The following is an 11,301-nucleotide window of genomic DNA, read 5'->3' as shown; positions in this document are numbered from 1 at the left end:
TGGAAAAAAACAGGCCTGGGTCTCTATAGATATTTTGGAGCTTATCTCCTGTTGGGCTGTAGGAATTCATGCTTAATTGTTTTTCAGTTTGTTTTTTTTTGTTTGTTTGTTTTTTCTGGGAGAAACTTCTTCCATTTAATGTTGGAAGCGATTCACATTTTAAAATAAACCTGCTGTCATGTCATGTAAAAATGTGCATTACTCACAGTTTGTGACAGCATAAGCTGAATAAAAAACTTGTTAAATGGATTTTCCAGATCGAACGTTTCTTCTTTGCATTTGAACCAGTGGAAAATCAATCACTGTAGCTGCCAGGAAAGAAGTGATTTACAAATATAGGCTGTGGTGTGAGTGAAAGAAAACATGACTGCAACTGTATGAAGGCCCTTCTTGCTAGCACAGCCTGCTTTGTCATGGGAAACCCATCTGAAAACCATGACTTGAGCCAGAAGTCCATATGGAAGGCGAAGCTGACTTGAGGAAAGATAGGGAGATAGACATCGATACAGGAGGCCAGAATCAATCCACCTTCAGATAAGGTTGTCAGGAAGCATCTTGGTGTAAAGGTGATGACTGGGAATCAGCTGTATGCTTTGCAGTACTAGCAGGTACCTATCAGGTCGAACATCTGCCTTCATCTGTCCCATTATAATGAGTGCAATCAGAATGCTTGGAACGATTTGGAACGAGGAGCTCCTTTGAATGCAGCATGCAATTTGCTCTCTCCATGTTCTTTCATATGCTGAAGTCTTTCAAATCCGTTAGTCATTAAAAGACTTCTGTTGTCTTAAAAGCAAGAAATTGGAAAGGCTTCATATGTTGTATTTTAGAAAGCTCCACTGAGCTTGTCATTATCCAGATGTAACGTAAGGGCTACTTGTGTGTTACCATTCTGCTCTTCCCCAAATAAGTAGATGCCTTTTTAACCAGACTCGTGTGTACAATCAAAATGGTCTTGACACATTCTGTAGCTGTTTTTATGGATGCGATAGCTGGGAATCTGCAAGGTCTCCAAACACGTGGAGGGATTTGAGCTGTATGGTATATCATCTTCTTCCACCTGTTCATACAACTGCATTCCATTTTATTTTAATTAAAACCTAGCAGGTGTTTCATTAGGGTTGATCCAAAGAGCAAGAATGACAGTTTCTCAGCAAAACAGTGACAGAGTAAACTGAAATATCTTGTCTGCCCATCACCTGGTCCAAAGGTAGTAATTCTGTCCATAGTACAAACTGCTTTGCTGCATACATAGAAACTGGTATTTTGCAGAGATTTTATTTGTAACAGTTGCTTAATGCCTGATGACTAAGTACCCATAACCATTAGTAGAGCAGCAGTGTTCCCATCTCTACTGAATAGCTCTGACAGACATGCGATTAGCTTTGCTGTACAAATCTTGATCAGAAAACAGTTCTCCTCCATGTTCTTAAGACTGATCTGAGAAATAAACAATTTAGAAAGCAGTGCTGGGCTTGTGAGGCCAAACACTGGGAGGATGGTCTTTGTTGTGGTGCACAGCACTGCCTGTGGCATGAGTGTACTGAAGTGCATCAGGCCATCTGTTACTTCTGTCTGTTCTTTTCCACCAGCAGTGCTAGAGGAAAAAGAGACAAGGATGGGGCTATCAGAATGGGTTCTGGATAGGTACCATACCTGGCTGAGTTCACTTTCAGCATCAGCCAGGCAGGAGGATGGAGGAAGTAGAAGTAGGGGTAGGAAGCATGTTTTGATGCTGAGGTTACTTTTTCCCTTTTACTGAAGTCACGATGTGGAGTCCTGAGACTTCATTATGAATCCTTCCCCCCACCACCACCCATTTCCACAAAGCCCAAGTAAAGCAAGAATCAGCGCATGCTAGTGGGGGCTATTGTCAGTTTGGTGATCATGAAACTGTTTTGTTTTCCTCCTCATTTCAAAGGACGTGATGGTGCTTTTTGCCAAAATTTGATGATGGTCCAACTGTTCTGATGAATGCCTATTCGTCATCATCCAGGACTGTTAGTGAAGCTGTTACCTACCAAATTTGACAAGAATCAGCAGAAAAAGTCAGAGATGATGCAGTTTCTAGAGGTCTGTGTCACGGCAAGACCATCACATTTTAACAATACTTAATTATCTTAAAATGTCAGAAGATTATGAATTAGACACCAAAGTATTGCCCTGTAAGTGCTAGGTAGAAATGCTGTATATGCCAGTTGATGGTCTCTGCTGAAATAGATTGTATGCATGTGTTGTCTCTTCTGATATGAGGAATAGAATCAAGGATTTTAGGCTGTGTTCAGCACAGAACTAGACCTCAGCTATCGCTTGCAGTATAGGATGAGTGGGTTTGATTTGAAAGCAATGAAAGAATCAGCCACTTTTCATAGTATGTTTTAAAGGTTAATCACCAATTCATAGTTGAGAATTCTGGAAGATGTCTGTGTGTTGATTCATCTGTTTCTGCCTGTACCAAATCATCGGCTATTCCAAGGTTTAGGCAACCTTGCAAACTATCTAAAATGCAATCTTTATTTAATAATTGCGTCACTTTCACCTTTGCCATCTCCACAAATAGAGGGGAAAAAAAGCCTACAGAATGTATTTAGTGTATAAGGAAGGGTCAAAAACCATTTTATCAATTTGGTGTTTTTTTTCCTACATTATATGCTGGCACCGATGTTCTGATGTGTTAAGACAGGGAACCTTAATCGCTTTTTCCATGTATAGTTGTATACCCAGAAATCTTGCACTGTGTGCCGTTGTGATTCTCACTTTTCTAAGAAAGATGTAATGGAGGGGATGGAGAGGAGCAGAGTTGAATCACACTGGAATAGTTGCTGCTCTTTTCCTCGTAAAGTCAAAATTTCATCTGAAGTGAGATTTCGGTGTAGATGAAGGTTCTTACTGGATACTTACATGAGGGATCTGAACTGTAATGTAGGAGAGATTTGCATACTTTGCCCAATCATTCTTGATTCTTTTGTCAATGATGGAGAGTGTTATGCTGTGCACATACCTGGCACCTGAGCCTATGCTACCCTCAAATCTTGAGACAGCAGTAACAGTGCAGGTCCAGCTTTCCAAGACCAGGGGAAAATGTATGTCTCTTGCAGACTGTTCTTGTTGTTTTCTTCATGTTGTGCTGAGGAAGAAAGCCTGAGGAGCTGATGAATGTTTGTTATACAGATGTTAATCAGATTGCTTGATATGGCAATAAAAGCCAGCTACAAGGTGTGGCTACCCATTGCTCTCTGCTAGCTGGGGATGGATGTGGTCAGCTCTGTCAAACTCCCTACTGACAGCTGGAAGAAAAACCCCTTTAATCCCTGTGCATTTGAAGGGACGAGAGGTCTTGGAGTAGGAATCGGGTTCAGGACTGAATTATTTCCTTTTCTGTTCATTACCTCTTGCTTTCTGAGAACAGGAGAGTGCATGTGGTTAGCTGTGCCTGCCAGCTTAGTCACTGACTGTAAGGGCCAGAGCTCTGCCACGGGCTGAAGCCAGGAGTGACCTTCTGCAAGCCTTCTGAAATCAGGTATTTCTTCAGTCAAAGAACAGAAGACTTCATTGGTTTCAAGGATAATGCGTTTGGGACAGCTCAATCCGCTGCGACCCACAGAGCTGCTTAATACCGGGTAAAATGTCAATGTTCCTAGAGGCGGAAGCTTGTGCCAAGGAGCCTTATGAAAGAATTTGGCCTCTTGCAGGCATAGTATACTATTATGTAAATTACTACTTTGTTTGACAACTGAATGGCATTAAAACTGTCTGGGAGTTTATTGCTTGGAGCAGAGAGATCTTAAGAGCTACGTTTGACATCATTTAAATTACCAGGATGCTGTATACTATGCAAAATAATGATCTTTCTTCAGAAAGTGTGCTAGCTCTGGTTGCCTGCTCTCCCTGCAATTATTTCAAACCACAGCAAGATCTTTTCCCATAAAATTCAGTGTTGAGCAGGCAGGGGAGTATTACAGAGTTTTTAAAGGAACTTGATAGGAATGCAAAGAGCCTCTGTGAAGATCTATGTGGGAGCTGCCTTTACCTGACTCAGGAGGAAACTTAAAGCTGTGCTGCATTAAAATTATCGTATGGAAGAAGCGTGTTAATGAACTTCATCAGGAGAGCCTGCATCCAGCAGCATTATATGCCAGTGCTGGACCCTGGCCTTGGGATGCCTTGTGGGAGGAAGTGAAGAGAGAGGATGGGTGACAAACTATGCTGGAGCAAAGGATGCAGTTTGCTGAAGCTGGTGTTGAAGTAGCGTTGGCTGGACCCGAAGCAATACTTGAGCCTCAGACTGAAGGATCTACATTGTGTTCATATCCAGAGAGAGAACAGAGAAGAATGTGTTGCTCACAGTGGTGCAGTGCACTTACTGCTTTGACCATAAAAACAGGATTAGCTGCTTTTATGGAGTATAACTGGATGAGCAATTGGCCTGAGACATTACATGAACAGAAATAGGAGACTTTGCTCACTGGAAGCTGCTATAGGCAAGTAGGAAAAAGTTGTCATCTGTGTACGCTGAGGTTCTGAGCCCTCGGCCAGGCCTGTTGGCCTTGTTTTTGTTGTAGGAAAGGTTTCCATTTTGGAGGAAGTGTGAAGTTTGCCATGGGGGATGTTATCTGTAGTGCTTCTTAACCTTGCAGTGCATCATGCTGAAACGAGTGCTTCATTATTCAAGCAAAGAACCATCTAAATCTAATCCTCTAACCCACCTCCCCTGCTTTCTAATTAGAAAACCAGCATGGTCGTGAGCTCTTAATCTGCTCCTTATTTCCTTCCCCTGGCTAATGTCCACAGCAATTGTAACTGCTCTTTGCAGTTGTCAGCAGACCTGATTGGAAGCACGGTTTGTTTCTCACTACACCTGTTAAATATCTCAGATGGAGGAAGAATAATACATTGTCTTTCAGTGGTTCCATGGTGCACCCCATGGCTATTCAGTCACGTCACAGAGAGCCATGTAAGTTTTTGAAAACCAGATGGCTGCAAACCTCTGTAAAATCTGCTTGTATTCCAGTGTCAAAGGTAGCACCTTTTTTGAAAAGTTAATTAATACCTGTGATTTTGCAGGAAATTAAATGCAGGAAGCATTCCTTCAGAGCTTGCTCCTGACTGGATGTCTGGAACTACAGTAATTGCCTTGTATCAGGAATGTCATTTTTCATTTCTAGCAGGTCTTGTTGAACCAGACAGATTCTTAAATTGCTATTCATTCTCTGCTCTGTAGTGAAGCAAACCTTTCAGTTCAGCTTTTCATACATGGAAGCACGAATTCCGAAGATAGCCAACATGCTCTATAAAGGCACGTGCTGTGCAAAGCTCTTGCAGCTGTGTAACCTCATCGAAGGATTATTGCCCAGTAATAGTGATCTGCTGTTTGTCTTTGACTGATCTCAACAGAGAAGAGAAAATGAAAAATATCCCACTGTTTTACAGGCTTCAGAGGCATCGAGGTTCTCTCTAGACCCACTGCATTGGTCCCCAAATAAGTTAGTGACTGGATGGAGAAGAGGGGAGAGATCACAAATATTCACCTTATCCTATTGATTTACACTTCTGAGGGTTTGAGGTTCTGTTGGTTGGCTGGTTTGTTGTTTGTTTGCCCCATTTTCTCTGTAACCAGAATAATTTGTCCATTACTGGCTGACAAGGGATATTTTTCAGGGCAAATCAAAAGAGATGGGGAAAGAGTCTAGCAGGCCCAGTTCAAAAGCCAGGATAATTCTTAGCCAAATTGGAGTTAATTTTTCCTGAGAAGTAACTCTGAAACATCTTAGTTGAACCCAGCACTAACCAAACACCAGGATGTAACTAGCCTTTGGCATATGGGATTTTAATGGCTCAGTGACCATCTCCCAGGTGATTCCTTCCCTTTTTCTAGTCTAGATAAATCCAGTATTTTTCATTAAGCATACTTATTTCATTCCTTGATCCTTTTGTTCTCTGTATCCTACCAGCAGTTTGTACACCAAGTATGTTTATTTGGCTATCGCAGATGTAAATTCTGTAGTGTAGCTCACATGCTGAAAACCTCCATAATCTGTGTGCAAAATCCCTTCCCTTCATCCTTGCATGTTCCATGCAAGCAAGGTTAGGGTTTTTATTATTGAAGTCTAACCTGATTCTCATGAAAATTTCAAAGGCTTGCAGTACAAACGATGAACGCATGGCAGATCTTCATCACGTACGCTTTGTTCATTTGCAGATGTGGAAGGAGCGGTGTGCTGGGAGCACTGAACTGAGGCAATCCGATGTTAAGCCCACTGACAACAATATGAATGTATAATTCTCATGGTGAGATCTCAGCAGAAAAAGCATTCCCATTAATATCTGCTCTCTGGCATCAGTAGAGCTTAAGAAATAGGAATCTGACACATTTATTCACCAGCTAAATTTTTAAACAGCAAACACTTCTGAAACACTTGCTGAAATATTTAAGCCAAGCAAATAAGGAGGCAATGAACGACAAAGGGAAAGAATGCACTGATTTACTGGAGAAAGGGGAATTTGAGAACTTGATGTGAAGGATCTTTCTAGTTAAGCTGACTGGTGATAATTCCCTAATTGAACTGTTTGTACTAGGTTATTGAATTTGAGAATCCTTAAATGAGTTCCAGCCCAAGGTTGTAATCTGAGCTATCTAAAACCCTTGCAGATGTCCTTCACTAGCTGAGATCAATCTAGAAAGTCTTACAGAGCTGTCAGCAAGTTCACCCAGAATCAGCTTCTTGGCAGGAATGGATTAATAAGAGAATGTAATGTGCCAGTGCTGCAATCTACCATCTCCTTCATTGTCTGCTGAGAGTGAGAGAAGCCAGTTTTGGGGCTTATGAACTGTCATGCACCAAGTTCTCTATCAAAAAGGAGTTTAGGATTTGTTTCTGATTTAAGGCTCTTCATTCATGTTTTCCTGCCCCCCTCCCTTTTTTTTCCCCCCTCTTCAAGAAGGAACCTGAAGGTCATCCTTCAGAGGAGGAAAAGAAAGGAGCAGATGAACAGCCCTTACAGCTCTCGGTACTTCTTGGGTTTTTATGGACTTGCAGCATTTTACCAGCTGAGGATGTTCCTTTGGTTGCAGTTGATCTCTTAAAGCAGAACTTGATCAGTGCCTTTTGAGAACCTCAGGCTTTAGACTTCCATGTGTATTTTGAACAACAAGCAGAAATCCTATCCTTGGAAGTCTCCAAGCTTCCTAACTCTATTTATATCTCAGAGCAAAAAGTCTCAGGTTTTGTTGGTAGAGGACATTGCCTCTTTTGAAGGCAGAGTGCGAGTAGCACGTTATGCTGATTTCCCTTCTGGTTCTTATCCTTTACAGGCTGAAGTGAAAGATACCATACGGGCACTCCTTGTGCCAGCAATAGAACTCAGTTGTCAGACCTGAAAATCACAGGGTCATCTTTCCAAATGTTTGAGGTAACCTTGGCATGTCAGGCAAGTTTGTGTTTGATCCTGTAATACATAAAGATATCCTGCCAGGAGAAAAGCAGGAGAGCTTTGCTGAACTCAGAGTGAGCCTTGTCAATATTTATTAAAGAGCATGGAGCCAAAAACTCAACTGTTTTTGACACTTTAACCTCTCCTAGCTTTATTTGTGTGTATGGTAAAGTCATTTGCAGAGAAACACATCGCGCTCATTTCTGAGGGAGCTGAAACAGCGCTGTTCTGCTTGTTTAGGAAGGGCATCTTTTTATTCTCATTTAAAATATGGAACAACGCAGTCGATTCCTCTAAAGCTTTCAGCTCTCATTCGGCATGCCTGAAAGGAGAGCCCAGCAGAAATCTCAGGAGCAAACTGTAATTAGCTGAAGTGAACAGATGGCTCCAACTTCTTGTGCCTTAGCAATGTGACAGCGTCTCACGAGGAGCTGTGACAGCATAGGACGCTTGTAGGAGAGGGGTGGGCAGAAAGCTCTGCATGTCTGCAGCAGACTCAGGCAGTGTCTTGTCCAGGCAAATGTTACTTGACCATTCATTGAATTATCTGCCTAGGTCGGCCTTGGATAAAGCAAAGGAAGGAGAAAAAAGGCAAACCAAGGTTTAAATTAATGTTAAAGAAAGGGTGGAATGAGATGTAGAGTTTGAATATAAACCCATTTAATTGGTCCTGATTGGCTCTGTGGGTGGTTACTCTTATTTTGGAATCAGAACGTGCTTTTGTGTAAGCCTCTCGTCTAAATGGATTAAGCAAATTCAACTAAAATAATTAAAATCTTGTTGAGGAATGAGCAGAGTCACAAATGGGATCAGCGTCCAAAGTAACTTCTGGCATAAAGATGCCCTTCTGAAAGCAGTCAAGCGGTTTTTGTTTCTGCTGTTTCACACAGCCTAATTTAGTATCAGTGTTCCTGACGTTACGAGTAACATTTCTGTTTTGATTTCAGTCCCTCGTATTTGAGGCTGTGTAAGAAGTGCTTCTCATTCTGAGATCTTTCCAGATCTTTAACTTTCTTGGGGGGATTTGGTTTTTTTTCAAACAAGCAAAGTCAAAAGTATAAGAAGCAGTCTGAGTCAAATAAAACATTCCTTTTTAATCTTCCTTAGTATAAGTTTAATTCCTAATAGCAGAAGTAATTCAGACTGATTTTTGTAGTACTTACATTCCGTTTTCTCTGTATCCTATATTTGGCCTTCAGCAGCTTTGAGGCATTACTACAGCAATACTAGGCTGTTTTTCATTACAGCTTGGTCTCTAAACAGCTAAGTTTTTAGCAAAACGTTGGTGGTTAACTTGCTGATAAGTGTACTCAGATGCCTGAAGTGAAGTACCTGTGGCAGGGATGTGCTGAGCATGTGTCTGTGCCTGAGGTTGTCCATCTGAGCCTCTCCCTTGCTCTGGCACATAAATATTTATGGGAAGCAGTCTGATTCCCCATATGGAGTGCTTTGCACAAGCATAACATCTCAGTCTCTTGTGAGACTAGAGTGAGATGAGGAGTTGCACCAGAATCCCCAGATCTGCCTCTTCAAACAGCATCCTGCTTAAAATGAATGCATGAAATACTATGGGAAAAAGGAAAATGTAAAATCTTCCTTTGAGGCTGCATGGCTTAATGAGTGGACATATGACATTAGTTGGCACCTCATCTGCAGCGTGTATATGGTATTTGAGGCAGGGTTAGTACTGTGGCTTTGAGCAAAGGAGTTCAAGTGTCTCTTTTTGTTGTTTCAGGAGGCTTCTTGAAGTTATCTAGTGTTGCAGATGGGAGAAACTCACTGAATTTTGGATAAATGTTGCACAATTGCTGTAAATATTGTGGGAACTCTTGATAGCTGAAGGGGATTAAAGAACACCTCCAGTGGCCTCCAGTGCAAATATGCTCTAAGTTTTTTCCTACACATTTTCTCATTTCTGAGGGAAAAACTTGCTTATGTGCAAAGAAATTATAATGTTGCTTTCCTTTGTTCCTTGGCTTTTACCTTTAAATTGCCTCCCAGCAGTTTTTTTTTCATTCAGGTGTGCTTATCAATTTTTAACGAAGTCAAATTACCGTATTTATTTCTAAACTTTGCAAATGTAACGTTGCTGGTAGGAAACATGAGATTTACTGCATTGCTTCTAGCCTACCTGGAAAAAGCAGAGTCGGAAGGGTATGGGGATGTATTCCCTTGAGTCAACAGTGATCACTGTGCAGTGCAGCCTGAGCAATGAGAGGACATCTGGGTTGGTCTCACATCTCACTTTGTGCTTTCCAGCCCCTCATTCTATTAAAGGTCTTTTCTGAGAAGGCTTAGTATGAAATCCATGAAGGGCCCACATCCTTAATTTGCACTGCATTCTTGGTGTCTCATCCTCATTCTGCTCTCACAAAAAGCAGCATCTGAAGTTGAAAGAGTGAAAAACAATAAATCTGAAATAGGGGGAAACTTGACTCATAGTTACTTTTTCTTTCAAATTGTCCTTTTAATTTTGAAAAGGTCAAACCAATTGGAAAAATAATTAGCAGAACAAACACTGCTGTCCTCATTGGAGACCTTGTCTGCCACACCACTGACTCAGGAGGATGGTTACAGCTGAGTTGCTGCCCAGACCTCCTTCCTGCTCTGGAAAACACAACTGACTGATTGGCAGGCTCTGAACTCGATGTTGGTGGGTGTCATGCTATAATGAAGCACACCTCAGTTAAACACATAGAAACAAGCTTTAATTCAGAATGTGGTACTTAACTCTGCATCATCGACCTGCCCGTTCTGTATTAATCACACCAAAATACATGCTGTCTGCAACTGTTAATGCTCCAGAGCCTGTTTGACAACTGAATGCAGCTGAAAGCCCTTAATTCTTGATTTGTTTTTGTTCTTAATATGTGGCAGCAAAGCTTGATGTGAAGAACCTGCCTGTCCTCCACTGGAGTTTGCCCAAAACAGAAAACCAATTTGGAAGAGCAGGCTCTGTTCAAGAGCTTGTTAAGCAGAGAATTTGAGTGGATTGGCAGTTGTTTGAGGCTCTTGTCTATTAAAATAAATAAAAATTCTCAGTGTTTAGGAAACATAAACAAGGAAATTGGAAAAAAATTATGCAGGCTCTAATGAATGAGATTTTAACTCTGTCAGAATTAGTCAAATTCATCTGTGCTGAAAAAATACCTAATATTTTACTAAATAATGACAGCTTTGGGTGAGACGTGCAGTGCTGCAGCCCCACCAGTGTGGGTGGAGGTGTGCAGGCTGATGTCTGCGCTGGGGAAGAGGTGGATGAATGTGAAATGGCGTGGTGGTGGCAGGCTGCCAGCGCAAACCTGACTGCAAAGCTGGACAGCAAATGTGAGTGTGGGCTTCCAGCTGCCCCTCCTGCCACTTATGCACAGCATGGCTGAATCTGCAGAGTTGTTAACGCTGCCAGCAGTTCTGCTCCATCCTCGTGTGCTGCTCACCTTTAGGTGGCATTGCGTGGCTTGGATTTTGCTAAAATTGCAGGGTTTGGGGTCTTAGCCTCCAGCGTTCCGCTGTTAGCTGGCTCTGTATTGCTGCAGGCATCCTGGAAACTGTTCCCACAGCATTTTACTCAGTATAGGCAATGGCAGTATTAGCCATAACCTGTTTTGTATTATGTCAGTGTAATCTGTAATGTACTTTGTTTCCTTTGCAGTTAGTTTCTTTAAAGCTGGATTCAGTTGGCCCAAAACCTCTCTCCCTGGCTTTACAGGTCCCCATGCTTCACTGGTGCTAAGTCAAAACACTGATTTTGGGGCTGAAATACAGAAGTGATGTGCTCTGATGGTGACTGTCAGAGATGGAATGCTCAGCTCAATGAAGCTGAGGAGTATCCATAGCCAGCTCTTCTTCAGCAATGCCTCTTCTGGTAAA

Source organism: Excalfactoria chinensis, chromosome 16 (assembly GCF_039878825.1).
Source record: "Excalfactoria chinensis isolate bCotChi1 chromosome 16, bCotChi1.hap2, whole genome shotgun sequence".
Lineage (NCBI taxonomy): Eukaryota > Metazoa > Chordata > Aves > Galliformes > Phasianidae > Excalfactoria > Excalfactoria chinensis.
The sequence above is the reverse complement of the archived record's forward strand: the minus strand, read 5'-3'. Positions refer to the sequence as shown.